Below are 24,130 nucleotides of genomic sequence, written 5' to 3' on the forward strand. Positions count from 1 at the left end.
TCCTGCTTTAGCTTCCAACTTCCTTCAAGTGGATAGGGTCACCTTCCTTACTCAGCATCACCCAGAAACCTGTTACACATGCATATTCCTGGGGCCCGTCTTCACAGAATCTGAGTCAGTAGGTGGTTTTGAGAGACGGTGCACTTGAGAAAGACCACGAAGGACTGTGTCTTTGAGAAAGACGTTGCTAGATCCTGTCCTGATCTTGGACACAAGAAAGCTCCACTTTCCACAGAGGTCACTCACCGACCAAATGCATCCTGGTGCCCCAGTGGACACGAGGACCATCGGCAGGTCCAGAACAAATGCGCAGCACCTTGCTGACTCATTGCGGGGATGAGTACCGTTTACTGAGCACTTCCGTTGATTGCACTTCATAATGGAAATATAATCATGATCCTGAACTAGCTCTATCTTTTCTGGGACAAAGGAAGACTTTGCTCTTTACCCAATGGTATCTGCATTTTTTTTCTCCACTAGATGATGGACAGTTTCAGAGACCATATCCGGGTCTGTGAGCGTCAGACTGCTCTGGCTTGACCACCTCCTTGGTTTGGGGTTTTAGGATCCTTGGGATATAAAATGTTTCACTTCCATAAACATCAGCATAGCACGTGCCCCAAGACTCCTGCTGCTGAATGCCAACCAAGACGCTGGCCCTGCATGGCGGGGCCGAGGGGGCATCACTCGCCGATTTGCACAAATGTCCACGGAGCCCCTGCCTCATGCAAGGCCCCTGACTAGCTGCGTGACCCCACACACTATGGGATGTGGAAAGTGCCCAGGATGTGGGCGGGTCAGGAGAGCCGGGCTCCAGTCCTGGTTCTGCTCTGCCTAGCTGAACGGGCTTCACGGCACCTGAGCCTCTGGGGCCTCCTCTCTATACTGGGAATAATAACATGCAGTCTGGGATCCACAAAAATAAATGAATGTGTAAGCAGTTTGTCACTTGTAAAGGAAAATCAGTGGTAGTGACCGCCATGGCTACTGCTACCAACAGGTACAGCCAAAGGCCATACAGCAGACTGCTGGGCAGGGAGATGAAAACTACTGGAACATTCCCCTGAGGGCTCAGCCCCTTGGAACTCAGAATGCCCATCTCTGAGAATCTCTGCTGCAACATTCAGGGGAAGGAACGGTGCCCCGTGAGGGAGGGGACACATGGAAAGGCCACCACTCCTAAGCTCCCACCACTGCAGATGTGCTGGAAAATTCTCCTGCTTGGTGAAGCAGTCGGAATGTTGTTTAGGTGTATTTTCCAGACGGCATCTTGCTATGGACTTGGATGGAGGATTACGAAAGCTTTGTACAAGAGATTTTGCAAAGATCATCTTGTCCCAACCCCTCCTCTTTACAGGTGAGAAAAGAAGGGAAGGACCCAAGGTGGATGGCAAGCTGGTGGCAGAGTCGGGGACGAAAGCCAGGACTCCTGTTTTTAATTTTCTCCCCTCCTTCTGCAATCAGCGGGGAGAGTGGTTCCCAGTGTTCACTTGAGGAAAAAAAAACTGATAAGAATCTGAGGAATGTGACGGCTGAAAGGGACTGACTGTGGAATTTGGTATTTGATACCCGCCGAGGATCACACACAATTACAACCAAGCGAGTCTCCTGTGAGCAGAACACCTTCTGGACCTGCATCCCTTTCCAAAGGAAAGGGGTTCCGGCTCTAAACACCAGGCCCAGCTGGGTGGCCCATGACACCCCAGAAACCCACAGCTGTCGGAGTCTCTAAGGAATGCCTCAATTCCCCTGCAAAGGGCAAAATCCAGGAGAATGAGTGCAGTGTTCCGAATTACATCCTGCCGTTTGTGAAGTTCGCCTTTTCGTTGGGATCACCACTTCTCAAATCTGCCTCTTAGAGGTATCTTGCTATCAGCACTACTCATGGATGGCCCATTAACCCCTCCAGCAGGTAGCCGGGAAACATGGGTAGACAACAGCGGATCCTGCCCTTTCCATCTGAGATCAGCCAGTGGGTTCCAGGGGTCTTCCTCACAAGAGCTTCCAGAGCTCTGGATTGGAGGGTCCAGCTGCAGGAATTGCTGTGTGACTTTGTACAGGCCCCATCCCTCTCTGGGCCTCTGCCTCCTCCTCAGCAGCAGATGGAACTCACAAGGCAGCATCAGAGCTGGGGGACTATTACAGAGGCCATCACCCCCACCTCGGCAGAGGGGCCCGAGCAACACTGCCTCTCGCCCAGAAGCCAGAACAGTTGGGAAACTGGACTGGCCGAGCAAGGTACAACGTCCTCCAGCCAGCCCGGGCCAGGCTTCTACCACCCACAGGACTGGCGGTGTCAGGGATAGCCTTAGCCCTACATCCTTTCCAGGCAGGTAGTTCTGCAAACACCTGGGTCTCCAAAGTCATCCCCCAGCCAGGGGCTCGGAGAGAACTTCCGGCAAAGCAGAGCCAGCGTGTGGGGCACGTCAGGCACAGAAGTGAACCATTGTCCACTCACCCCGTCTAACTGCGGCTTCCAGAGCAAAGACACTCTGAGCTCCTGAGGGTGGTTCTAAGCCATTTGGTCCATTAACTTTTTTTATATATATAAATTTATTTATTTATTTTTGGCTGTGTTGGGTCTTCATTGCTGCGCGCGGGTTTTCTCTGGTTGCAGCAAGCGGGGGCTGCTCTTTGTTGCGGTGCATGGGATTCTCACTGTGGTGGCTTCTCTTGTTGCAGAGCATGGGCTCTAGGCGTGCAGGCTTCAGTAGTTGTGGCACTCAGGCTCAGTCGTTGTGGCTCGCGGGCTCTAGAGCGTAGGCTCAGTAGTTGTGGCGCACCAGCTTATTTGCTCCGCGGCATGTGGGACCTTCCCGGACCAGGGCTCGAACCCGTGTCCCCTGCATTGGCAGGCAGATTCCTAACCACTGCGCCACCAGGGAAGTCCCCGTCCATTAACTTTTATTAAGCCCTCTCTAGGCACCAGCCCCTGACGTGGTCACTGGCTGACAGAGCAGGAAGGAGATCTGCGATCTGGGGGAAGGACACAGACAATGCGAAGGACCACAGAAATAGGAGGCAGGTGATGAGAACAGGCCAGGACCTGGGATGCTGCGGGAGCCCTGAGGAGGAGATGCCTGGCTCTGCCGGGGAGGGATGGTAAGGTCAAACCGCCCCGGCCCTGCCCCACTGCCCAGGGACTCTGATCCCCCAGAGCCATGTCCTGCCTGGTCCCCCCAGGGCCCTCCATGCTGGTGGCAGCTCAGTCTTCCCTGGTCCCCCACCAAGATGCTCTGCTGTCCTCCCCTCCCCTCCTCTCCTTTCCCCGCACCTGCAGGCCGCCCACCTCTCAATCCACTGGGAATGCTGAGCCCACAGGCGCACACTGCCTTGACTTCTTCCCCAGCGTCCTCCAGGCTTACCAGGGCTGAGTCTTCCCCCTCCCACTCACCTGGAAGCAGGTGGCCTCTCCGCCTCTCAGCTGACCTGGGATCAGGAGGCCATGCCAGGTGTCCCCCCACCCCCCAACCCCTATATATTCCATGCTTTCATGTCCATTCTCCACTGGATCTTACTCCAGTGACCTGCATGTTCCAGGCTCTCGCACCAGATCCGGGTCCCCATGCCCAGGGCTCATCCTTCTCTCTCCTCCTCTTCTTCGGGGTCGCAATTCTCAAAAGAGGAGTCCACACGCCCGCACCTCAGCCCCTGTCTCCCAAATCTTCCCTCCTGACTCTCGGAACCCTGTCAACTTCTCCCCTCCTCCGCCCTCTCTGAGCCTCATCTAGATGTCGGGGTCCCGCAGATCCCATGAACCCTCCCCCGTCTCCCTCTATGCCCGCCTGGAGGGAGCTCGTCCACTCCAGACCTCTATGGGGGAGGCCCCCGGTAATCTTCTCCAGGACGTCCGGGCACTGCACCCTCCCCAGGCTCAGATGCAAACCCAGCATCACACCAAACCGACTCCCCTTCCCCACACCTCGGCCCTTCGTTCGGCAAACAGCACCATCCCCCAGCATCCCGGCCCCCTCGCCTGCACCAGGGCTTTATGCTGTCTCCTGAGCACCCACTGGGCTACTACATCACCCTCTCACTCCTGCTGCCACTGGTCCAGGCCTCCCAGGTCCCTCCCAGGATGCACACCATCCTGGGCGGAGGGGAAGGACCCCCAGCATCCAGCATCAGCCTGACTCCGAGCCGGGGCTGAGGAACTTTCATGAGGAGGATGGTCACTTGCAAAAGCTTGAAAGCGCTAGAATTGCCAGAGAAGCTGTATGCGGCTGGAGTGGCCTCGGGGTTCCAGCCTTGGCCCGAGGCCGGGGGAGCCCTCAGAACAGATTGTAAGCAAGGGCAGGACGTGAACACAGCTAAGTTCCAGAAGGTTTTCTCCAGAGCCCCTGTGTGCACGACCCCAGGGCTGAGACCCCACCCGAAGGCTGCAGCCTCCAGAGAAGCGTGGTCCAATGTAATTCCTCAGCCCCACTTTGTTCTTCGCTGTGACTGAAGGCAGATGTCCCCCTGTTTGGGCAGCCCACCTTCCCCTCACCTTTCCCCTCTCATCTGGCGGCTTTGCCCAAGTCCTCCAGGCACCACAGGGCCGGCCACAAGAAAGACACAAAATCACCAGAGAAGAACTGCCCCTTTCCCCTGGCATCCGGCAGAGAGACGCACTTTCAAGTTCTTGGTTTGTTTCTGCAGTGCCGTTGTCCCTCCAGGAACGCCCGCAGACAGGTGATTCCCACAGGGCAGCTCAGGAGGGCCCTTCCACCTGCAGCTCATCCGTCCCAGGAGCGCGGCCGCCAGGACCAGGCCGGACAGGTGATTCCCACAGGGCAGCTCAGGAGGGCCCTTCCACCTGCAGCTCGTCCGTCCCAGGAGCGCGGCCGCGAGGGCCAGGCTAACGCACCCCTGTTTGTGGGTTTTGCCATGGAATCAAGAGAGAAAATTAAATGCATCCCAAGCTGCAGGATGCTGTGAACCAGGCCTCCCAACGGTCGTTCACACAAGAAAAAGCTGAAAACTAACAACGTGCAGTTTTCCTGCTAGAAAGGTTTCTTTTAATCAGGCCTGTGGTGGGATTGCAGAGCCTTTGGTTAGAATTCCTCTGGGTGAGGGTCTCTCCCCTCCAGAAGAGACCTCTCAACAGTGAGGCCTGGAAACCCGCTTGTTTGCTTTTTCTAAACCATTTTATTGAGGTATGATTGACACACAGAAAGCTGTACATATTTAATGGATCCAACTTGATGAATTCAGAGGCAAGGATACGCTAGGGAAACGATCACTACAATCTACGCCACAAACATATCCATTGCCTCCAAGAGTTTCCTCCTGCGCTACTTATTATCATGATTATTATTACTATTATTCTGTGGTAAGAACACTTAACACAAGATCTACCCTCTTGGCAAATTTTTAAACACACACTACAGCATGATTAACTACACAGCATTTCTAGAACTTACTCATCTTTGTAGCCTTTGACTAGTACCTCCCCATTGCCCCTCCTCCCACCATTCCACTCTCTGCTTCTATAAATTTGACTAGTTTAGGTCCCTCCTATAAGTGGCCTCATGCAGTATTTGTCCATCTGCACCTAGCCTATTTCATTCAGTATTCTGTCTTCCAGTTCCATCCATGTTGTCACAAATGGCGGGACTTTCTTCTGTTTAAAGGCTGAATGATATTCCACTGCACATCAATACCACGTGTTCTTTAGCCATTCATCCGCTGATGGGCAGAAACCTGCTTTAGGTGACAGAAAGTTCCAGCAACAGCCCAGAAGAATGGAAGGTCTCCTGCTTTCTGACCCCCAGAGCCTTGGAGTCAGGACGTGGGTGCTGTGACCATTCTCCAGATGAAGAGACTGTGGTTCAGAGTGGGGGCATGGTGTGTTGGTGTGCTAGGGCCGCTGTAACAAATTACCATCAACTTAGCAATGTAAAATGATATACATTTATTATCTTACAGCTCTGGAGGCCGGAAGTCCTAAATCAGTCTCCCTGAGCTGGAGTCAAGGTGTCGGCGGGGCTGACGTCGATGGGGCTGGTTCCCTCTGGAGGCTCTAGGGGAGAATCTGTCCCGAGTCTTTTCCAGGAGGCTGCCTGCAGTTCTTGGCTCAAGGCCCCTTCCTCACATCACTCTGACCTCTTAATTCCGTCGTCACATCTGCCCTCCCGCCTCCCTCTTAGAAGGGCGGCGTGATTAGCTTGTGCTCACCTGGAATCTAGGAACGTCTTCCACCTCAACAGCGTTCATTTAGTCACATCTGCAAAGTCGCTTTTATCTCGTAAGGTAACATATTCACAGGCTCTGGGGAGTAGAATGTGGACATCTTTGGGGGCTTTTATTCCACCTCCTACGCAGAGTTGGCCCCAGGCCACACAGCCGAGCGGTGGCCACACCAGGCCTGTGGAGGGAGGTGCAGTTCAGACAAGTGGGAACTGGGTCACAGACCTTTGCCACCTTTCCGGGGTTCCCAGATGTGACCATAAGCCTGGTTTTGGGAAACTTGGTCCCTAGTTAATACAGAAGGCGTGCAGTACAAAACAACTGATACAAAAAGAAAGGAACTGTTGGAAGGTGCCTACAGACAGGACGCAGGGGTGGGTGCGGATGGCTCAAAAGGGCCAGACCCGCTGCCCTTGGGGCGCCTCTGCTCCTGCCGTTTCCCCCAATCTGAAGAACTCTCTCGCCTCGGCACCCGCCTCCCACATCCCAGCTCTGCTGTGAAGCCCAGAGTGACTTCTCCCTCCCTGGGCCTCAGTTTCCCTACCTAGAAAATGGAGATAATACCAGCGCCTAACCTGTGGGGTCATTGTGAGGAATGGGTCAATATACGTAACACAGGAAGAAGACCGCCTGGCACGGAATAAGCACGAATGAAGTGTTTGCCATTGTAATCAGGCAACAACGATGTTCCAGGGACTTCAGTGAGCAGGACAGACGCTGCCTCTAAGCTCTAAGTCCTCTAGAACTGGGTCCAAATGCAGAGATCGCTCCCTCCCCCAGAGAGCCTTGGAGAAGATGAAGACTCTCTTTTCTGCCTGAAGTCTCCTGGGACCAGCTGTCACTCAACCAGATCTGTGCCGACACACACCCAGGGTACACAGGAACTGGGGGGGTGGGTCACGGCCCCTGCCCGGGATGAATTCACAGCCCAGACAGAGTCAGGCCTTGAGGAAGATAAACAACAACCAGAATCCCCAGCAGGCCCCAGCACTTCCAGCAAAAAGGGGGTGACCCCCCCCTCACACATTCCCACGTGTGCTTGTGTGCAAGCAAACTCCCGAGACTGGAGAAACTCCCCTCTTGTACTGGAACCGGACCCCCGGCGAGGAAAACAAGCTTCTTTTCTTCGCCATCTGCTCCGGCTCTGAAGGCTGGGGCTCTCCCCATCCCCCTTCCCTTCTGCTTCCCCATCCCCCAGGCATCCGCCAGGCAGCGCTGACCTCGCACAGAAGGCTTTGGTTAGCAGGTCAGGCTGGAGAGGCAGGGTGGGGGCAAAGGGCACAGGCCAAAGAGGAGACCTACGAGGGGGGGGTGCTCTTCGGAGGGAATCCTGGAGCCACAGGGGAGGAGAGAGGGGAGCGGAGCTCTGGGGGGGTGGGAGGCCCCAGCTGGCCAGGCCCTTTCCCACCCCTCTACCCAAGCCCTCTGCAGCGGGCCCTCAGCTTCCTGGCCCCAGAGAAGCAGTTCCCGATTCCTAAGACCTCACCAGATATTTACATTGAGGCTGCCTCAAGGAATTTTCTGGAAAACTCCTTCTCCGCCCACTCCCACTTCAAAGGAAAAAGCAAGACCCCTAAAGCTGGTGGCCTCTGTGGCTTCTTTAAAGTGGCTTCTGGAAAGCTGGTCTGGTGGGAACAAAGCACAGAAGAGGACTTTGCTCCAGGACCCCTCGGAATTACAGACCTGCCCCTGAGGAGAGGTGAGGCCAGGGCCTCAGTTTCCCAGAAGATGGTGGGTCAGGCGTTCACTTCTGTGTGCACTTATTTGTCCCTTGCTTTTGTCCCCAGTTGTTTGCACCCGTGACTGGGCTGAAGTTTGGGTCTTTGCTCCCAGGGGGTGTCTGTCCCCTATGAGCCCCTGGACCAGCAAAGTTGACTTTGCCTCAGTCACCTCCATAGTTCCTGGCACTCACAGGCCCACCTGGAGTGTTTGAGTGTGAATTCCCTACGGGCAATTTTATCTGTGCCTTTGAAGAAAGGCTCTGGTTCTTATCTTCCCCAGATGGTCCCTCTTCCCCTCCCCCACCCAAGGCCCTTATCTTGTGTGCAAAATCCTTCCTGGTTCAGCACAACTAATGATGCTGGTTAAAATATCAAAAACACATATTACTGAGTGCATGGCTAAGTTGGAGAGAAAGGAAAGGAATTTGTAAGAGGCCAGAAACTAATAAAATGTATGAATTCAGAGGGATAAGCTCGCATTGCTGGGTTTGTGGATCCCTGGCAGTCTAACCTGAGGATGATGGGAAGTCAGTGGGAGACCCTGGTGTAAAGCCCCGTGTACAAGGCAGGCAGGAGAAATGTATAAATGTCTCGGCCTTGGCTCTTGGGTAGAACACCTAACCTTAAGCCTCATAAACATGCCACCTTTTCTCAGAAAGCTACTGGAGGATGTGTTCCATCACAATGAGGGAGCAAACCCAAAAGAGTGGATATGAACTGTAGGAAAGAGGGTGCCCAATACAGGGAGGAAGCTTGGGGCAAAGGAAATCCCCAGGCTGTTGGTGAAGAGCAATCCCAAAATTGTAGGTTTCTACCTGCCCAGATCGCAGCAGATCAGAGGTTCAAGGAGCAATTGCCGGAAGAAGATGAAAGTAATGGAATATTTCATGAAGTGTCAGGAGGAAATCTGCACAACTGGGAGAGAGTTTGGAGATGAATTAATAAAAACACAGAAAAGCTAAGTGAACAAAAACAAGAAGGGTCAAAAATGTGTTCAGGAAAAGCCATCATAGTACACTGCATGGCTCAGCTATCACTTGGCATAAAATGTAAGACCTGAGTATTGTGCTAACTAGAATTGTGACATAAAGTGTCTTGGGAAAATGGGGGCACAGGAAATGTGTGTGAAGGGGAGGGCAGCGTGTGGAAGATGCTCCACTCTCACCTTTCATAGTGGAAAACTGATACCTAATGCCCAAAACAGAAAAATCAAGCTGTAGCAATGTAACTACGTATCTTAGAGATGTGGGTGCAAATACTAAAAATATGAAAAGTTAAAAGAGTCGGAGGGACTTCCCTGGTGGCGCAGTGGTTGAGAGTCCGCCTGCCGATGCAGGGGACGCGAGTTTGTGCCCCAGTCTGGGAAGATCCCACATGCCGCAGAGCGGCTGGTCCCATGAGCCATGGCCGCTGAGCCTGCGCGTCCGGAACCTGTGCTCCGCAACGGCAGAGGCCACAACAGTGAGAGGCCCGCGTACCGCAAAAAAAAAGAAAAAAAAAAAAAAAAAGAGTCGGAGTGGTTGTCTCCGGAGAACATGAGAAAGGAAGTGGATGAGGGAGGGCTGTTGTTTTTCATTTTAAGCCTTGTAGAACTATTTGGTTCTTGAAACTATGTACATATGCAACTTTCATAAAAGTTTACAAATGAAATTAAAAGTTAAAACACATGATCCAAGATGGATAATACCAAGTGCTTTAAAGACTTTTCTTGTTTAATCTTCTCCTCCGGGACTTCCCTGGTGGCACAGTGGTTAAGAATCCACCTGCCAATGCAAGGGTCACGGGTTCGAGCCCTGGTTCGGGAAGATCCCACATGCCACAGAACAACTAAGTCCATGCGCCACAACTACTGAGCCCGTGTGCCACAACTACTGAGCCTACGTGCCTAGAGCCCTTGCTCTGCAACAAGAGAAGCCCCCGCAATGAGAAGCTGACGCACTGCAATGAAGAGTAGCCCTCACTCGCCACAACTAGAGAAAGCCCATGCGCAGCAACAAAGACCCAATGCAGCCAAAAATAAAATTAATTAATTAATTTTAAAAATAATAATAATTCCTAATGTGATAAAGTCTATTATAAATCTTCTCCTCCACTTTTGGGGTAGATATGATGGGTGTCCTCACTTTACAGATGAGGAAATCGAGGCTTGTGGAGAAGAAATGGTTTCTCCTAGGTCACACAGCTGGCAGGTGGTAGAGGCAGGACTCGAACTACGAGTCAGATCCTTGGCCATCAAATTATACTACCCTCAGAAACAAACCCCCAGGCAAGATCACCTCCCCTGTGCTACATTATGTCTCAGCCTACACAGGCCTTGAAAGAGGGGGGTGGTGAATTGTGACTGGTGAGATATTCTCCGGAAGGTTTTACCATTTGCCATTTTACCATTTTACCGTTTGCCAAGCTGTACTCATCTCTCTGCAGGCTGGCGACATAGCATGAGCCCCTGACTCTATATGGCTGCAAGGCTCTGATGGGCGTCATATCTGGTGGCCCACATCACTCCACTCCAATCCTTCCAGAACTCCAGAGGCTCCTCATGGCCCCCAGGATGAACCATGCTCACCTCCATCCTTGCTTCTGTCTCTCGTTCTCAGAACCCAGGGCCACACCATGCCAGGCCCCCTCCCACCCACTTGCTGGGCCTTTGCTCACTCCTTGTCCTCCGTCTTCCCCATCTCTGCCTCTTCTTCCTCCAGAGGCACCTCAAATGTCACCCCTTTTGGGAAGCCTCCCCAGCTGTCCTGGGTACCACACTGCTCCTGCCTCGGTTTCCTTGTATCCCTTTGTCCAGACTTTTGTGACTCCAGACCTCCTGTGATAATTGTTCATTTAGTCTCCTCCATTGGACTTTGAAGACAGTGACCTTCTCTGAACCATTTCTGCACACTCAGCAACCGTTTAACAGTCCCTGCTAAACCCTGGGCATCTGGAATACCTACATAATGACTGAAGACCACTTCATTGAGGCTTCCAGGCGAATGTGTTAAAAGGCAGGACCCGGGCTTCCCTGGTGGTGCAGTGATTGAGAGTCCGCCTGCCGATGCGGGGTTCGTGCCCCGGTCCAGGAAGATCCCACATGCCGCGGAGCGGCTGGGCCCGTGAGCCATGGCCGCTGAGCCTGCGCGTCCGGAGCCTGTGCTCCGCAATGGGAGAGGCCACAACAGTGAGAGGCCCGCATACCACAAAAAAAAAAAAAAAAAAAAAGGCAGGACCCAAGACTAAATATATTGACTTTCCTCCTTAACAAATCCTGTGTGATCTCAACTGTGCAAAATTATATATATATATATATATATATATATATATATATATATATATATGCAAGCACACAGCAAATACCAAAAGAAATATGGCTCTCAAAAATGGAATTATTGGGAAAGGACAGTCTTTTCAACAAAATGTGTTGGGAAAATTGTACACACGTAATAGAATGACGTTGTAATAGAATGACGTTGTAATAGAATGACGTTGTAACAGAATGACATTGAACCCTTACCTTACATCATTTACAAAAATTTACTCAAAATAGATCAAAGACTTAAATGTAAGTCCTAAAAGAATAAAACTCCTAGGGCAAAATAGAAAAGAAAATGTAGGGCCAAAGCTTCTTGACACTGGATTTGGCAATGATTTCTTGGATATGACATGAAAAGCACAAGGAACAAAAGAAAATATAGATAAATTGGACTACATCAACATTTAAAACTTTTATGCATCAAAGAACACAGTCAACAGAGTGAAAAGGCAACCCACACAATGGGAGAAAATATTTGCAAATCACATATCTGATGAGGGGTTAATATCCAGAATATATAAAGAACACTGACAATTCAACAGAAAAAACCTGATTCAAAATTGGGCAAAGGACTTAAATAGACATTTCTCTACAGATGATGAACAAATGGCCAATAAGCACGTGAAAAGATGCTAAACATCACTAATCACTGGAGAAATACAAATCAAAACCACCGCTTTACACCCACTAGGATGACGACTATCCAAAAAAATTTACAAAATAACAAGTGTTGGTAAGGATGTGGAGAAATCGGAACCCATTTGCTCTGTTAGTGGGAACATAAAATTGTGCAGCCACCATGGGAAACAGTATGATGATTCCTCAAAAAAGTTAAAAATAGAACTACCATATGACCCAGCAATTCCACTTCTAGGTATCTAGCCAAAAGAATTGAAAGCAGAGACTCAGAGAAATGTGTACACCCATGTCCTTATCAGCATTATTTATAATAGCCAGAAGGTGGAAGAAACCCAAGTGTCCATCAACAGATGAATGGATAAACAAAATGTGGTCCACCCAGACGATGGAATATTATTCGGCCTTAAAAATGGAGGAAATTTTGACACATGCTAGAGCATGGAGGAGCCTTGAGGACATTATGCTAAGTGAAATATGCTAGTTACAAAAGGACCAATACTGTATGATTCTACTTATACAAGGTACCTAGAGTAGTCAAAGCCATAGAGAGAGAAGGTAGAATGGCAGTTGCCAGGGGCTGGCAGGGAGGAGGAAATGGGGGTTGGTGTCTAATGGTTGCAGTTTCTGTTTTGCAAGATGAAAAGGGTCTGGAGATGATAGTGGTGACGGTTGCACAGCAATGTGAATACACTTAATGCTAGTGAACTGTTCATGTAAAAGTGATTAAGGTGGTAAATTTTAAGTTGTGTGTATTCTATCACAATAAAAAGAATTTAAATTTTTAAACCTACAAAAATGGAATTATAAATGATTTCTTTCTTTCCACTTTTCCATATTTTCCGAATGATCTATGATAAATATAATCAGGGGGAAAATAAACCTTTTTTAAAAGAAGATGTCAGGCCCCCTTTCACCTAAACATCTGTGCTGGCCACCGGAGCCCCAACCCCTGCTGCTCCCAGGCCTGCTGGGCCGAGAGCTTCCATCAGCTTTCTCTACCTGACACCAACATTTGGTTTCCATTCCCAACGCTTCACATAATTCTTGGAGATCAGCTCCTGCCGGTTTCGGGTCCAGCGGAAAGAAAGTGGCCCTTGGGAGGGTCAGCTTGCATCCCATCGGGGTGCATTTGGCTGGGCCCGCACTGAGCTGTCTTGCCCAGACACCCTCCAGCCCCCAGAGCCCATCCATCCTGCCGGCTACCCACCCACTGTCAGTGGGGCAGGCGAATTTCCTGGTGCGCGGTAACCCAAGCCCCTCTCTGCTCCCCACGGGCATGGCCAGGCTCTGTTATTAATCTTGGGGCAGATCCTATGTCCGAAGCTGAGACAGCTGTCCCCACATGCAGCTGCCCCGGGCCAGCAGGCAGACAACTTCCAGCCCTCCCGCCTCCCTGCCAACGGCCAGCCAGGGAATTGAACTTTCCTTCCAAACCCCTTGCTCGTGCAGTGCCTGGACCCTCACACTGCGTCATGGCCCAGCGAGCCCCTGTTCACTCCCTGGTTCATTCCAGGTTAGAATGCAACTCCAGGATCCTGAGTGACTTGGACTTCTTGGCCTAGAAAGCAACTGTGGTGTCCCAGTTGGGCTGCGGTTGAATCAATAAGGGATTGTTTGAGCCCATGCTCCATGCTCAGCCCCGGGTTACCTGCTGGGGCAGACAAAGCCATCTAGGATGGGGCTCCTGACCCCAAGGGGCTCGAAGTCCAGCTGCAGGACAAGCACATGAAACAAGAATAAAGCAAGCCAGGACAGGACCTGGGGAAAGCTGCCCGTGGCAGCCACGTGGCCAGGTGCTCCGCCATCCAGAAGGCAGAACAACCCACCCCAGGGGCCACTGTTCACTCTAGATTCCAAGTAGAACACACAGCCCTGATTCAAACAGCTCATTGAATGCTCCCACAGGAACTGGCTAGGATTAGTCCCATTTCACAGATGTGTAAACTGATGCAAGGTAACAGGAACTTGCCCACAGCGAGACGAGGGGCCAAGGTTCTGATGTCAATTTGCCTGACTCCAAAGTTCTGAGTATCATTAGGTCTGTGCTTTTGGGACCACCCACCGCAGCCCAACATGGCTGAACCTTTATAAACTGACCTGCCTGCCTACTCACAGATGGCAGATGCCCACCCAGCATGAACCTACTTGGCTTTATCACCTATTTCTGGCTCCATATGGGCAGATTCCAGTGATATGGCGATAACCAAGGCAGACAATCCCCCCGAAGCTTCCCTGCTAGGATGTGTCAAGATCCCAGGCACTGATGACTTTGGCCCTCTGTATTCTCTGGGATACAGCTGTGACTCAGTCTTAGCTGTCCCTGTGATTCCCCCACCAACGGGTGCAGAGGACCAGAGTCGGCCCACACGGCCAGCCCCAGTCCATACGAAGCAACTGGACAGCTAACGCATGGGCTAAAATACAGCTGGCGTCAGGCTATAAAAGAGTGTCACGCCAGTCTGAAACACTGCTCTCTCGCCTTAGGAAAGCTTTGGGCCACCTGTGGCTTTCAGGGAACAGCATCTACCTGAGCACCAGTGTAGAAGGACATAGGTTCATGTTCTTGGCTCTGCTATACAAGATGGCCCTTGGTTTTCATTTTAACTGCATTTCCTGGCATAGGACAAGCTGGGTGGGGGGAGGGAGGAATTCACAGGCTCCCCACTCCCAGCTCAGCATCTGCCTCCCCACCCGCTTCAAACAGATGCTGGCTTTGTTAGAGAAGAAGAGACCCAACAGAAGCTGACAGCTCATGGTCTAGGACCAGGGCTGTTTTCAGAAAGAATAAGTTGTCACTGATGGGGAAGGAGAGGGCAGATGCGTGATAATGGCAGAAATAATTTAGCCTCATCAGAATGATTGGCCCTACAAGGAGTCTAGAAACCGGAGTCTATTATTAGGCTATTTGTTTAATAAAGGGGGGATGAGAGGGAGGGAAAGGTGGGTGAATCCTGGGTCCTCCTATCTATAAACCAAGAAGTGAGGCAAATATACCATCATCTTCTAACCACGTCCAGGACCCACACATTGTCTGCCTCTCTTCAGAATAAACAAGGAGGAGAAGAGGCAGCAGAGAAGATGACTCTGGGGGAGACCAAACCACAACCCACTTTCCTTTCTCTCTCCTCAGGGCCCTCTACGTCACCATCCTTTGTAAGAAAGATGAAGCCTCATTCTTCCAAGTCAGCCAAGATGTTGACTTACACGGTGACCAACACACACACGCATACACACAAACGTACACACACATACACACACACACACACATTGGAAGACTATAGGATTCTCTACCTCAAAAACCCAAGAGAGCCACCTGAAAAACCATCAAAATATTTTTTTTAATGCCTTATGGTAGCAGGACATACAATCAACGTACCCCAAATCAACAGCTTTCCTATTTGCCAGACATCAACATTTAAAAGTGTCAGGGAACAAAAAGAACTCATTCACGATAGCAATAAAAACTACAAAATGCCTAAGAATAAATCTAACAAGCTCTGGATAAATGGAGCAGAAAGACTGAAAAACACACAGTATTATAAACATTGAATTCTATTAATCCATTAAGTCAACACAGCCTAGATCAAAATCCCAACAGCATGTTTTATAGAACAAGAAAAGATGATTCTAAAATTCACCCAAGATCTTTCAATTGTGTTCGCTGCTGCCGCCGCGCCGCTGTCACTCTCCAACTCCAGCGCTGCCTCTAGCTCGCGGAGCTCCAGCGGAAGGAGAAGTGGGGTTAAGTCAGGAGGTCTCTTTACCATGGCTCGACTGCCCGCAAAGCGACCAGTGGTCAGGCACCGAGGAAGCAACTGGCTACAAAAGCCGCTCGCAAGAGTGCGCCCTCTACTGGAGGGGTGAAGAAAACTCATTGTTACAGGCCTGGTACGGGGCGCTCCGCGAAATCAGACGTTATCAGAAGCCCACTGAACTTCTGATTTGCAAACTTCCCTTCCAGCGCCTGGTGCGGGAAATTGCTCAGGACTTCCGAACAGATCTGCGCTTCCAGAGTGCAGCTATTGGTGCTTTGCAGGAGGCAAGTGAGGCCTAGCTGGTTGGCCTTTTTGAAGACCCCAACCTGCGTGCTATCCATGCCAAACGTGTAACAATTATGCCAAAAGACATCCAGCTATAGCACGCCGCGTACGTGGAGAAGGTGCTTAAGAATCGACTATGATGGGAAACATTTCATGCTTTAAAAGAAAAAAAATTTCTCTTCCTGTTATTGGTAGTTCTGAATGTTAGATTTCCCCCCCCCATGGGGTCAAAAGGTACCTAAGAATATGATTGCAGGTGGAAAAATAGGGGACAGAAATCAGGTACTGGCAGCTTTTCCATTTTCATTTGTGTGTGAATTTTTAATATAAATGCGGGGACATAAAGCATTAATGCAGGTCAAAATGTTTGAGTGAACAAGTTTCAGCAGTTCAACTTTATAACAATTATAAATAAACCTGTCAAATTTTTCTGGACAATGCCAGTATTTGGATTTTTTTTGGATTTTTTTAAAACAAGTAAATTTCTTATTGACTGCAACTAAATGGTGTTTGTAGCATTTTTATCATACGATAGATTCCATCCATTCACTATACTTTTCTAACTGAGTTGTCCTATATGCAAGTACATGTTTTTAATGTTGTCTGTCTTCTGTGCTCTTCCTGTAAGTTTGCTATTAAAATACATCAAACTATTTAAATAAATAAAATTGTAAAAATAAAATAAAATTCACCCAAAAGAAAAAGTGTACAAATGCTAAGAATATTTTGATAAAGATGAACAGCAAAGAGGAATTGCTCTATCAACTAACAAAACATAGAATAAGGATATAGTAATTACAATAGTGTAGTTTTGGCACCAGATCAGATTAAGAGTTCAGAAAAAGGGCTGTGTACATAGGGAAGTTTAGTATGTGATAAAAGTGGCATTTCAAATTATTGGGAATAGATGGATTTTTCAGTAGAAGTGTGAGGGGAGGTTTATGGGGAAAGAAACAAAAGTTAAATCCCTACCTCACAGCCTCTGTAAAAACTTCAGTGGGAAGGCTATGCCCTTATCATGACTCTTTACACAAGGCTGGGTCTTAACAGGTTTTTGAGGCCCAAAGCCACTTTCAGTCTTAATACTGTTTGAAATCTAAGCTCAATCCAACTCTTCAAGGCCCCAAATCTTTCACTTTTCATTTCCGTTTGTGCTGTAGGCTAAATAATGCCCCATCCTAACCCCAGGAACCTGTGAATACATTATCTCACATGGTAAAAAGGACTTTGCAGGTGTGATTAAACTAAGGATCTTGAGGTGGGGAGCTGATCCTGGATTATTAAACCGGGTGGGCCCAACCTAATCACAAGGGTCTTATAAAATGGAGGCAGGAGGATCAGAGTCAGAGAGAGAGGTTGGAGGAGGCTCTCTGAAGATGGAGGAAGGAGCTATAAGTGCCAGCAGCCTCTAGAAGCTGGAAGAAGCAAGGAAACGGATTCTTCCCTGGACCCTCCAGAAGGACCAATCCTGCGAATACCTTTTATCCCAGGGAGACCCACTTCAGGCTTCTAACCCTGAGAACTGTAAGGTAATAAATTAGTGCGGTTTTAAGCCACAAAGTTTATGGCCATTTGTTACAGCAGCAGTAGGAAGCTAACACAGCCTGCAAAGTGGTTAGTCCTTTCCTGGATACTCTCTGAGATCCGGGCACTCTGCAAGAACCAAGAGATACAGCACCAAACAAGATCGCTGCCCTCGGAGAATTTACAGTCATAGCATAGACAACTATTAACTAATTATCAATCAATTAATTATAGGATTGACTTACAGTTATCATGAACTTCTAATATGAGAGTAAGCTCTGAGGGCTTAACAAAAGGACCTTACCTTACCTTGTGGAGGGGGGCCAGCAAAAGTTTCCCTGAAGATGTGATGTTTAAGCGGATCTCTAAGCTTTGAGCAGGAACTAGCTAGGCCAAGAAAAAGCAAAATCTGATCAAGGCAGTGCAAAGGCCCTGAGGCAGGAAGCAGCTTGAGGTTAAAAGGTAGCCAGTGATGAGCAGAGCACCCAGAGAGACAAGAAGCAGGCTAGACGGGGTTGGACTGGGCTCCCTCCAAGCCCGATATAGGGGTCTCTCCCATCAGTTCAGCTGCCTCTCCAGGAAGGTACGTATTCAGAGCTCTTGCATGAAGACTTTCAGGATCTGAGCTAATCGTCATCGTCAGCTAGGGGACAAAAGAGAGAGAGAGCCTGGCAAACCCTGTAGAGGCCCAGGATCCCATGACCCCAGAAATAGAGGGTGTCCGGGCAGGTTGAGACCTCTCAGAAGGGAGAATCAGCCGTCTGGCCAAGTCAATCAGGGAGGGGCAGGAAGAGGTAAGTGCCGATTCCCCAGATAAGCCCTTTCAGGAATGACAAAAATGTCAGATGCCAGAGGCAACTGGCGGGGGTGCAGACAGCTGGAGCCAAGTCAGAGGGAAACTGCCACCTTCTCCCCAAAGGCCCTGGCGCCTCCGGGGCCAGGAGGGCCGCAGGGTCAGCGGGCAACCTGCAGCAGGGCCAGATTCCAGAAGGTACTCTCTGGGGAAGAGGGAAGCCTGAGCCTTTCACAATGACTCCAAGCAGAGAAGCCCCTCTGCCGGGCCTCCTGCGTGCTAGGAACTGGGGGACTTCTCAGCAAATGTCACACAGTCCCTGACCTTCCAGAATGTGGAAGGGGGAGGGGACCAGACCCTTTCAAAGACATAAAATGTTTCAGCTGCAAACTGCAGCCAGGCATGGGTGCAAACAACACCACACACACACACACACACACACACACACACGCACGTGCGCGCAGCAAACATCCATCCTCTGGCAAGTGTTGGTGCCCCCAGGCTTGTTCAGAGGGTGGACTCGGGCTGGAGGGAGCTGCAAAGGTGGGGGCCCTCGGCCAGGGAGCAGGTTGCGCTGAGTAATAATGAGCCTGCATATTTAATAAACACATTTCCTCATTTGATCTTAGCCCAATCCTATTAGTTTCAGGTTACTTGTGAGGCGTTGAGTCAATGAAGGGAAGCACTGGCCTGACTGTGGGTCCCCCGGTCCCTTCTCCCCCATCCTGGGGCCACACAGGGTCCCCTCAGCTGTCACACTCCCGGGACACAAAGCTCCTCAGAATTCCTCAGCCTCTGACTCGCCACGGGCATCTCGGGACCCCAGACCCTCCAACCTGCTCCCCAGTCATACTTTGAGGGCGACCCTCTGTGTTCATCCACCGCCCCACCCCACCCAGTGGTGGAAGCTGGGAGAGGACCAGCCCCCATCCCTCACTCTTGGCCTTGAAAACCTGAGCGGGCTCTCAGGGATTCCGAAACCCTGACAGGACCCTCCCTTCTGTGTTTCTCTGGCTCCTCCACAGCACCAGGGTGGGCAACTGCAGGGCGAGGTTGCAAATGACCCCAGCCAGAGGTCCTCTGCAAAAGGCAGAGGGCACCATAACTGCTGAGGCATTTAACCTTGACCCACTAGGCCAGCGTTTCCCAGAGCACCGCGTCTGGAACACCAACCAACACGCTCCCCAGAAACGGATCCAGTGGTCCCAGATGTCTGCGAAACTCCTCTTTTCCCCAAGCTTTGCAAGGTCCATCATCACACTGCCCACTCTGGGAAAGCCTTTACCATTTCATGGGGCTGCATAGAGTGTCTACTAGATACTGTTCTAAGCCCTATATGAACATTAACTCATCGAAGCCCCAGAACGACCTGAGGAAGTAAACCCACGCCCATTTTACATATGAGACTGAGGCACAGAGAGGTCAGATGGTTCGCTCAGGGCCACCCAGCGCGGGGATTCAGACCCAGACCGCCTGGCTCCAGAGCCTGGTCTTCACACCCTCCCTCTTTCTGAAGGAAACCCTTGAGCTTGGTTCACGAGCATTTCCCAGGCTGCTTCTCATAACTTCCATTAACACCTGACGGAACAAGCTTGGCAACATCGTTACAGGCAGCAGGGGAGCCGGCAAAGGCCAGCAGTCAGCTGGCCAGCTCTGACCTTCCCGCCCATCACTCCGGACGCGGCTGGGGGTAGGGCAGACAGAGGCCCAGAAGGTGGGAGCCCCCGCCTCTTGCCCAAGTGTTACAGAATTAACCTGGACTGGGTCCAGCTTCTTTCAAGGTGGTCTTGTCCAGGCCACCAAAGAAACATGTAGACCCTGGTTTCAGGGAGGCAGGGAAAGGAAGCCCAGGCGAGGAAGCTGGGGACCCCTGACTCTTCAGAGAGGAGAACAGCGCGCCGTGTGTCTCCTTCCATAGGATCTGCTTCAGGGTTCCTGAAAATCCTCTAACAGTTAGTTATTGTTACTCTATTCCCCTGCTCCAGGCAGAGCTGGTCTGGGTCCAACTTGCACACTCTCGAAGCAGCACTGAAGTGTCGGACCAGTTCAAGCCAAGAGAAGCCTGCAGCCGTGTTCTTATTGCCATAGGAATTGTTTCTCTGGGAATGGATTTTAAAATAACAGAGAGGCTGAGGGGGGAGAGGTGAGCCAGAGGAAGGGCGAGGAGATTCAGAAAACCCCGGGGCCTTAAGAAAAGGCCTCACCAGATATTTACATCGAGGCCATTCCATGTGATTTTCCACCCAATCCTACTTCAAAGGAAGAAGCAGGACCCCCTAAAGTGGGTGGCCTCTGTGGCTCCCCTAAATGTGGCTTCCAGAGCTGGCCTGGTGGGGGGTGGAGCACAGAGAAGGACCTCACTCCAGGACCTCTCAGAAGGACAGAACTGCCCGGGGGCAGAGGCCACCCCCTCGGCTTCCCAGAGGACAGAGGTCAAGGCACTTGTTCACTCACTTGCTCAAAAAGCAACCACGGAACACCTGATACGCGCAAGCCTGCGCTAGATGTTAAAAATACAAGTATTTTACAAAAACACAAGGTGCGTGAACACCACGCTTTGTTGCCTTTTCAAAGCTGAGAAAACACTGGGGAGTCTTTGCAAGGTTCCAGGAAGCAAAACAGCCAGCTTCTGGCATCCCACAGGCACTGGGAAAGTCCAGGAGCCCCAGGCTGCAACCTGTTCTGGCCTGTCCGTGGTCCAGCAAGTGGCCAGATGCTGCCAACTGCACAGACTCTGAGCGCTCGTCGCTCGGCGGCTCCCTCCCCACTGCCCCAGCCCTGTTTCAGGGTTCCTGACACTGCCTGTTAGCTGCCTCCCTCCTCCGGCCCCATCTCCTCCATACCAGTAACGCTGACACAGGACCCACTGTGACCCAGCCTCGACCCAAAGCCCAAGCTCCTTAGGGCTGGCAGGAAAGGGGCTTCACCCTCAGGGCCCGAAGGCCCCACCTGCCCCACACCCGCAGCCCTTGGTCCAGCCACTCTGAACCCAACTGCACAAACCATAAATGTCAGACACCGTCACGCCTCCCAGCCCTTACACAGCTGTCCTGTCCACCTGAAATGCCCCCCCAGTCACTGCAGAGAACACCCCCCCCCTCACCCTACAAGACCCACTTCAAACGTGATTCCTCTAGAAAGGCCTTGGCATGTAGCCTTGGTCCACCAGGCCAGCGTTTCCCAAGGTACGGAGTCTGGAACGTCATCCCAACAAAAGGATTCCACGGCCTCATATGTTTGCAAACCCCCCCCTTCTTGGCAATCTTTGCAAGGTTAGCACACCATACACCACAAGCACAAACAGAATGTTTAGTACATATTTCTCTAAGCAATTTATTAATTTTAACTCATCTAAGCCTAGAATAACCTTATGAAGTAGATCATCCCCATTTTACAGAGGAGAAAACCGAGGCACAAAGACACGCCAAACTCCCACACACCTAACTCCCCTAAACAGGTACTTGTTCATACATCCCTTGCCTACCTGGCCCACTTTGCACACATTTGTGTCACAGCAAATTCCACACTTGCTCCTGGGTCTTCCCCAACCAGCCTCCGAGCTCATCAAGGGCAGAGGCTGAGTCTGAATCAGCAATCATCTCACTACCCCCAGCACTAAGCATGCAGTAGGTGCTTGTCGTAACTTCCTGAATGTAAGGCTCCAGGGAACCTGGATCCAGTGGCAGGGAAAAGGCCCACAGGTCGGGGGTGGGGTGGGGTGGGGTGGAGCGGAAAGGGGATCATTCACCCCCCTGGAGTTTACAGAGAACCCCTCCCATTCAGGGCTCAGGGCAGAACACCCCTTCCCCCATGGTTCAGCCCCCAGCTTCAGCCTACAACCCACCGACAGTGGGATCGGAAAAGGTTGGGTGGTTAAATGCCCAGCCTGGATAAGCTCACATGTCCAAGAGGCAGGGGTGGATGGCGGGCAGCCCAGGCTCAGGGCACAGGCCCGGCTCATGCACTCATGTCCCAGGTGGGCCCGTCAGGGCCACGCTAGGGACGAAACAGGTAGGAGAAATGATTCCATCTGCGGGGAAGGAGAGCAGGAAGTGAGTTCTCGGTACAAAAACCACAAGCAATCACAGATACAGGAGGCGCAGGGAGCCGCCCACAGAGACGGGAGCAGAGCAGTCCAGGAAGACTTCCTGAAGGAGGGGGTGTGTGACTGCCCCCAGAAGAGGATGGATCCGAGGTATGGGGTGGGGAGCGGACAGGCCAAGCACCTCAGCTCAGCAGAAAGAACAAGAAAGAGGTTTTGGAGTCAGAGTCTAGAGAACCAGGCAGGGGAACTGGGGTGATGGGGCCAGAAAACCCCTGAATTCCCCCAGGGCACGGGGTCTCCCACTGCAGGTCTTAAGCCAGAGGGGCTGTGGAATCAATTTTCTGAGTCTTGGCAGGCACTTTTTTATGAACTAGATAGAGTACCATAAAAAAGTAAGTATCACATATGGTAATAGTAAGCATGATTCTGTGAAACTTATTTCAGGGGTATGTGTGTGTGCATTTGGGGGTGTGTGGGTGTGTGTGTGTATGTGTGTGTAAGTGCGCACGCATGGACTCAGGCATCATATAAAATGTGTTTCCTACTATGGGTCATGATGAAAGAACCTCAAAAAATTCTGTTCTCCACGCAGTGCTTCCTAAACCTGGTGGCATCCAAAAAAAAAAAAAAAAACCCGCTTGGGGAGGCCATTAAATACAGCTCTCAGGACCTAGACTTCCTGAGTCATGTGTGGGTCTGGATACCCAATTCTTTAATCACCCAGTTCATCGTGATGAGCCAGTCAGTGCCCTGCTGTATCTACGACCAGCTAAATAATCTGTGGGACTCATGGCAAACTGAAGTTAAGGGACCCCTCATTCAAAAAGCTGGGTCATTAAAGATAGTAAAATACAAAGTGCTTTCCTCTCTTCTGGGGTCTCTGTCTCTCCGTCTCTCTCGACCTGTCATTTGTTTAGTGTTTCATGTGTGCTCCCTCGTGCACAGGGATCTCTGGGGGGCAAGTGCAGACCCCTCCCTGCAACCCCAGGGTGTGTAAGTGCGCGTGCCACCCTTCCCACCAGCCAGCGGGCTGAAGCACAGCGCCCCGGTCTGGAGCAGGGAAGTGAAGGCAGGCGTAACCCCTTCCCAGGGGCCCACTATCGTACGACGGATGGGCAACGCTTCAGGGTACTGCAATTTCTCCCCAGGACACACTAGGATCGGTGTGGCCAGAGGCTCTCCCCTGCTGAGTCACCCTTTGAGCACACGGTAGCACTGCCAGCCCAGGGCGGGGACTGCAGCCACCATGTCCCACTCCAGGGTGGCACGGGGTGCGGGCACCCAATCCCAACCCTCTCTGAGCCCACACCCAGGCTGCAGCCGGAGGCAGAGGGTGGCAGCGGGCACTGGGCAGGGGTGGAGAGCGGGAGGCCAGGTGGACCTGTGGTGCCAGAGGGGTGGGGAGTGAGTAGCGGAGAACCCACCCCAGGGAGACGGTAGGAGGTGGTGAGAGGTGGGTCATGGTCAAAGCTGAGGGTCAATTTCCTGGTGCCCCATGGTCCCATCGGACTTCACTTACAAAGCACACATTTAAGAATGAGAGTATCGAGAATTTGGAGATGGTGAGCGCAAAGCATTAAACTCCAAGCATGGACCCTGCTGAGCATTGTGCCCTGGCCTCTGCACTGGTCAAATGGCCCTGCCTGGGAAGCCGGGGGTGGGAATGGAGAGGCTGGACCAAGAAGAATGGGGAGGAAACAGCGCGGTCCAGCACTGTCATCATAGCAGGGATCAGACCCTTTCCAAACCTGACTCCCAGAGAATTTCTCAACGGAAAACCGTAAGCAGTAGCAAGTTCTGAAATCCATCCCATCATTTCTTAGAATAGTCTGAAAATGGGTAAATACCCCAACGTCAGGCCAGAATACAGCTGTGCTTCTAAAACAGCACGAGAAAGTC

The 24,130-nt window shown here is 51.2% G+C and overlaps 1 protein-coding gene and 1 pseudogene across 2 annotated transcripts in view; one reads left to right on the plus strand and one right to left on the minus strand.

Moving 5' to 3' along the window:
- The window catches only part of COL26A1 (collagen type XXVI alpha 1 chain), a 174,682-nt gene that overhangs the window by 143,108 nt on the left and 7,444 nt on the right, over positions 1-24,130 (minus strand). The gene's annotated exons all lie outside the window — the stretch shown is intronic.
- LOC132505518 (histone H3.3A-like) lies at positions 981-15,996 on the plus strand (annotated as a pseudogene).

Source organism: Lagenorhynchus albirostris, chromosome 15 (genome assembly GCF_949774975.1).
Source record: "Lagenorhynchus albirostris chromosome 15, mLagAlb1.1, whole genome shotgun sequence".
NCBI classification, from domain to species: Eukaryota; Metazoa; Chordata; class Mammalia; order Artiodactyla; family Delphinidae; genus Lagenorhynchus; species Lagenorhynchus albirostris.